Below are 6,820 nucleotides of genomic sequence, written 5' to 3'. Positions count from 1 at the left end.
GAAAATAAATCAAATGAAGACGATGTCGCAGGTTTAACCCTTGTGCGGTTTTAACATTCTGTTTACTCCCCTTGTACTACGGGTCAAAAATGACCCCCCCTACGAAAGCCCCAAAATAAAGCAACTTACTTGAATTTTAAATCCAAAATCTATTTTGCATGATGAAACCACCTGTTATTTATCTATTGAACTCAATGTAATACATTTTTTATCATGTATTTTTTGTTACACAATAGAAAAAAAAACAATCACCCGTTTTTACCACAAACCAACTGTCATAACAGTTTTCTTTTACATAATAAAGGTTTATTATTGCTATTATATAAATGTGAAGTCATTACTTCTGAATTAATTATATTGAAAGGGAAAAAAAACAGTCAACAATCTGGAACTTTTTTTGAACAGGTTATCGGGCATTGAAACGTCTACTGATGGCTTCACCAAGGAACCAACTACTGGTACTTTGATTCAGGGTTCCTTTATCCTTAAAATCCTCTTTACAGAATTTGTATTTATTATGTCTGAGATTGATTTTTGTTTTGTTTGGGAGCTCATGTGATGTGAGGAGTCAGCTGCAGATCAAGAGTGCAGGTGCAGGTCAAATTCAAGTTCCAGTTTCTTTGATGTGTGTGTGTGTGTGTGTGTGTGTGTGTGTGTGTGTGTGTGTGTGTGTGTGTGTGTGTATTAGAGAGAGTTTGTGTTGCCTTTGAACTTTTTTCTGGTGTTTAAATGTTTTTATAATTCACGGGTCAAAAATGACCCATAAGACAATCTTTGTACCCTAGTGGTGTACAGCCCACATGGAAACATAAACAAAAATAAAGTATGACTTTTTCTAATGATGGAATCCCTTTAGGAAAAGTCATAAAAATTCAAGTTGGAAAAAGATAGTTTAAGGTATTTTTTCTACAGCTAAACATGGTAGTAGTGGGTCACTTTTGACCTGCAAGACAACAGAAGGTTTAATGAATTAAATACTGTAAATGTTAACACTGCTGTTAGCTTTCATTTTGAAAGTAACACCAGTTTGTGCACAGTGAGCCTTCAGTGAGCCTCTGAGTTGTCCGGCCGCCTGGCACAGAGCGGTCTGAAGGTTTGGGGAACGAAGCTGTTACTGAAGCTTTTGTGAGGCCTGGAATGCTTGTGTATCATTTGCCAGACGGCAGGCGAGTGTTTGTGCAAGGCAAGGCAAGGCAAGGCAAGGCAAGGCAAGGCAAGGCAAGGCAAGGCAATTTAATTTATAGAGCACAATTCATACACAAGGCAATTCAAAGTGCTTCACAGCTACATAAAATCAAAAGAAGGCAATTAAAAAGAAATAAAAAATAAAAAAATGATAAAAAAATAATAATAATAATAAAAAAATGTAAAAATTAAAAAACCCATAAAAAATAATCATTAATTAATTCATGTAAAAGTGAAGAGTGCAGATAAAATACTTTCAGGTGTCACATGCACAGCTACATAGAACTGTTTTCAGCCTGGATTTAAACATTGTCAGAGTTGAGGCCTGTCTCACATCTTCTGGAAGGCTGTTCCAGATTTTAGGAGCATAAAACTGAAACGCAGCCTCACCTTGTTTCGTCCTGACTCTGAGCACCAGCAGGAGACCCCTCCCTGAGGCTCTCAGAGCCCGAGTTGGTTCATATGGCTCTAACATGTCAGAGATGTACTTTGGTGCTTGACCATGAAGAGACTTGTACACAAGCAGAGCTGTTTTAAAGTCTATTCTCTGAGCGACAGGAAGCCAGGGGGGGTTCGTGGAGTCATTCCCAATTCTCGTAGCCCCGCAGAGGCGGCTTCCTTTTGTATCGAATGGGAGGAAGAGACTGAGATGATCTTCTCGAAGGTCTTGTGGTCTGATCTGGGGAAATTTCTTCACCAGACAGTGCAGCAACTGCTCGGGATACTTTGATAATTATTTCACAACTTTTTGCAACAGTGAAACAAACAAATACTAATACAAAACTGAAAAGTTCAGCATGAATAAGTATTGATCGGGTCAATACTTTATAGGGCCCCATTTTTGCAGTGAATACTGCTGCAAATCTCTTTGGTTATCACTATTTTTTGCCCATTCCTAAAAGCTAATCTGCTCAAGCTCCATCAAGCTCGATGCATTTCGCTGGTGACTATTTTGTGACTATTGGAAGTAATCAATCTGATCGAGTGGCTATGACATGTGGAGTTCCTCAGGGGTCAGTTCTTGGACCCCTTCTGTTCACTCTATACATGCTGCCTCTGGGTCAAATTCTGAAGAACTCTAAGGTCAACTACCACAGCTATGCGGATGACACACAGATATATCTCGCACTGTCTCCAGATGACTGCAGTCCTATAGAGTCATTGTGCGACTGCTTAGAGCAAGTCAAAAACCAAAATTTCCTTCAGTTAAATAAAAAAAAAAAAAACTGAGGTCATTGTGTTTGGCAACAAAGAGAAGAGGTTTGCTGTCAGTAAACACCTCGAGTCACTGTCTCTAGACCAAGTCCGGAACCTTGGCGTGCTGATAGACTCAGACCTGACCTTCAACAATCATATCAAATCAGTCACCAAATCAGCCTTTTATCAACTTAAGAACATATCCAGAATTAAGGGTTTCATGTCCCAACAAACTGTCCCAGCAGAACTGAAATCAGCCCCAACTGTAAGAACTTTTAAATCCAGGTTAAAAACATTTCTCTTTCGGTGTGCTTATGGTTGAGTTTATATTTTTCTTTTTCCCCCTCTTCTTTGATTGCTTTTAACTGTGTTTTAATTTTTATTCCATTTTTTTTCTCTTTAAATTGCTTGTTTTTATGCTGCTTTATGCTGTTCTTTTAAATGCCTTGTCTTTATGTAAAGCACATTGAGTTGCCTGTGGTATGAAATGCGCTATATAAATAAAGATGCCTTGCCTTGGTGTGCAGCGATCTTAGAATAATACCACAGATCCTCAATCAAACTGAGGTTTGATTCCAACTCATTTTTCTCTCTTGACCACTCAGATGTTGCGTACCACTCGTGTCGAAAGGTGAAATTCTGTCCTGGTTTTGATTCTCTGGAAGACTGAAACAGAATTTTCTCAAGAATTTGCAGAAAAATGCATCACTGCTTCCATTTCGAACATTTTCCCCTTTGCCCTGCCAAAGACAAACATCCCCACAGCATGATGCTGCCAGCACCACACCTCACTGTGGAGATCGTGATCCCAGAATGATGAGACAATGTTTTACTTGATGGTCAAAATGTTTCATTCTCCCCTCAGACTGTTAGACCCCCCCCCCCCACACGCTTGGAGAGTTACTCTTCCACGAAGTCCAGCTTTGAGGAGTCTTTCCAAGGTCAAAAGTGGTCCTGTGGACAGATACTCTGCCGTGGAGCTTAAGGGTTACGTTCAGCCTCTTTGTTACGTCGTCAAATAATAATTCTACTTGCCCGGTCAAGCTAGTTTTGACAGTTTGTCCTTTTCTTTGCGTTTTCATAATCTTTCCATTCTCTTAATCGTTGATTTGGACTTTGATGCCACACATGTAGACTGAACTGAATTAGTTTTATGATTTCTTTCAGTAACAGTAACTGGCACAATAAGAGCATGATAATAGCTCCATAGCAAGAGACTGAACATATGAGCTCACACTATATTCTGTTTTATTTCGTAAAAAGAATCAGGAATTTGACAGGAACTTTAACTGGAAAAATAATGAAAAAAACTAAAGGGGTAAAAACTGTTGCAGCACATCTCTTACAAACATTTTGTGTGTTGGGAACCTCCGTAATTAAGGACAATGGAAAACAAACTTTGTGTGGCTTATATAATATACAGTTAATACTGTTTTGGACCATTTTTATTCTATTTAGCGAGTAGACCACAGGGCAAGTATCAAACTTTTAATCTAATTGTATCTGTTTGCTGGTATTTCCTGCCAGAGTCTTAAGTCTCTTAAACTGACTAAACTGAAAACACACATCAACCTGACATGCATGTGTTTAGGACTGGGAGAGGAAGCTGAAGTAGCCACAGAAAACCAATGCAGTAGCAGGGCAGAGCATGCAAACTTCCCAGAGAAAGGGTCCAGCTGGGGTTGGAATTGTATTTGCACTCGATATACTCTGTGAGCTGTCCACACGGGACCCTTTTCTTCATCCAACTGGGAAGGTTTCCAGGCCCCTGTGACCCTGGACAGGATGAAGCAGGTGTAGGGAACAGATAGATGGATATTCTGGAGAGCGCAAACACCAGCAGGTTTAAATCGGGAAACTTGTTGCTATGTGGCGACTCTGATTTAGTTATTAAGTCAGTAAAACTGAATTCTTTGTGTGAGGAAGGGGGGAAATGGTCATCTGGTCCTTACCAGGCCCGAAAATCAGGTAAAAACAACAGCACACTACTACTATTATCATGGTTTTATTATTGTTAGTGCATTATTATAACACTATCATCATAATCAACCAGGTACTCCATCACTTCTTTAGTGTTAGTAAGTAAAACAATTAGGGCTGGGCGAGTTAACTCGTTATTATCGCATTAACTTGTTAATATTTAACGCAGATAAATATTTAATCGCGCATTAACGCAGGTTTTATTATTGTAAAAGTCTGTTGCTCACAGGCTTTTGTTTTGTAAAAGTCTGTTGCTGTCTGCTGCGGATCCACCAAACATGGAGAAGGGTACGGAACTTTTACTCTGCCATTTTCATTTTAAAGTTGGACATCACCGTTACAGGTGCTCCTCGGTCTCTGTGTGAAGCTCACGGAACTAACCGGCGCTACTTCCTATTTTACTTGTTTCAACATAAAAGCACGTATTTCAAAATAAATTTTAAAAAACTACAGTCAAGTTGAATTGTCTTCTCAGCGTAGTAGTTCCAGTCTAAAATATCACTTAAAGGCAAAACACACAACTGATAGCAGCAAGTCATTCAAGGAAACAGGCAGTGGAGCGAGGCTTCTACATAAAAACTACAGAAAGATGCTGATGTTAAAAGTGTGTTTGCACAACAAATGTTATGGCACTTTCATTCATATGGCAGCACATTTAAAATAAAACTAAATGCTAAAAGCTATGCACTACTTTTGAATTCATTTTTGGATGTTGCGTACAAATGCGATTAATCATGATTAATCAAGGAAATCATGTGATTAATTACTGCCCAGCCCTAAAAACAATGTAAGTTGCAGCCAGGTTCTCCTAATCAAATGTACTTGGATAATTGATCATAAGCAGGTGTGAGCACCATAATAGAAGCACACGTTTTTTTTTTTTTTTTTTCAAATCTTTGCCAAAGTAGCACCAAGCATAAGTACATAACTCCAGGTGGACTCAGCTGACCAGCCGTAGGATACATTAAAGTGATAGTTCGGAGTAGATTCACCCTAGGGTCATTTGAACCGTGACATCCAGCCAAGTAGCCCACCCGTACAAGTAGTACAAGCGCTAATGGAACCTGGCAGTATCTCCAAAATTACCACACTAAAATCACATGCCATGACACCAAACTTCTACAGTAGTACAAATATGGTCTGTACTCACAAAACGATGCATTTGGAAGTTTGCACATAGTCCAGGAGTTTATTATTATCAACACAAGCCTAATAGCTTCTCTGCTGCTAAAGCTGCGTTGACGTCACTTCCTTGATCTGGGAGCTTCAAAGTAAGATGAGAGTTGATCTACTACTGTAGACAACAAAGCAAGGCTGCTCAATTTCTCCATTGATAAAATAAATTCACAACTCTACAACATAAAAGTTCATAAAAATTCATGTAGAATATAGCATATACTTTGTTGTCTACAGTAGTAGATCAACCCTCATCTTACTTTGAAGCTCCCAGATCAAGCTCCTTATAATCTAATTATCAGTACTGAAATCCTCTTGAGGATAATAACTTCAGATCATGGGCGTCCTTCAGTTTTAAATCACTGAATTGTGATGGTGTGAACATTATGATAAGCATGTCAATAAATTATTAGATGGTAGCGATAACTGTGGCCATTTAATGTAATGTGGTTATCATCGTGCTGAATTGGGAAGAAAATATGGGAAGAATAAACGGGGGAAAAAATCCTCTCCTTTTCTCACAAATACAAACAAAGTGACATTGACCAGGACCACAGGAACATTTTTAGCTGAAGCTTTGGACCGTGTTTTAATTCAATTTGTGTTCAGTCTTTTGATAAAAATGTTTTATATTAAAAACCTATGATGTTTGCTTCCCATAAATGATGCTGAACTTTGTCTTTCCCTGGTTTCTCTCAGTCAGATTATCGATAGAAATGTGTTCATGCTCTCCTCTCGAACACTGCTTCGATATTCACAGAGAAATAACTGCTGATGCGAAGGTTTGCTCAAAATCCCCATTACAGTGAGTAGAGAAATGAAAAGCAGATGAACGGATGTCTAAAAGGTAGAGGTGAAACGTTCTGTTTGTCATTTTTAGCATCAGTTTTAGCATTTTAAGGAACAGAGTAATTTGAAAAACTGTGTGTCTTTTGCTGGAAAAGTGTTAATAGCTAGCCTGGGAATTCCCATGCTGCTTTGCGCTCGATTTCATTCTCACTGCAAAGTCAGCCTGGAAACCACCGCCCTTATTTTTGCTAGAGTTTGGGAACCAATCACAGAACGGGGGGGCAGCAAGACGATGACGTCTATGCGCTACACCGAAGCTTGTAGAGCGTTAATCCAACATGACAGCGGACACAACGTTACCGTTCAATGCAGCCTTAGAAAGTGTTTCGGAGTAGATTCACCCTAGGGTCATTTGAACCGTGATATCCAGCCAAGTAGCCCACCCGAAGTTTTTCCGATATTGGCTGAACATCAGCTGAGTTACCGAGTTATC

The sequence above is a fragment of the Odontesthes bonariensis genome, chromosome 3, assembly GCF_027942865.1.
Source record: "Odontesthes bonariensis isolate fOdoBon6 chromosome 3, fOdoBon6.hap1, whole genome shotgun sequence".
NCBI lineage: Eukaryota > Metazoa > Chordata > Actinopteri > Atheriniformes > Atherinopsidae > Odontesthes > Odontesthes bonariensis.
Note: the sequence above shows the minus strand (reverse complement) of the source record.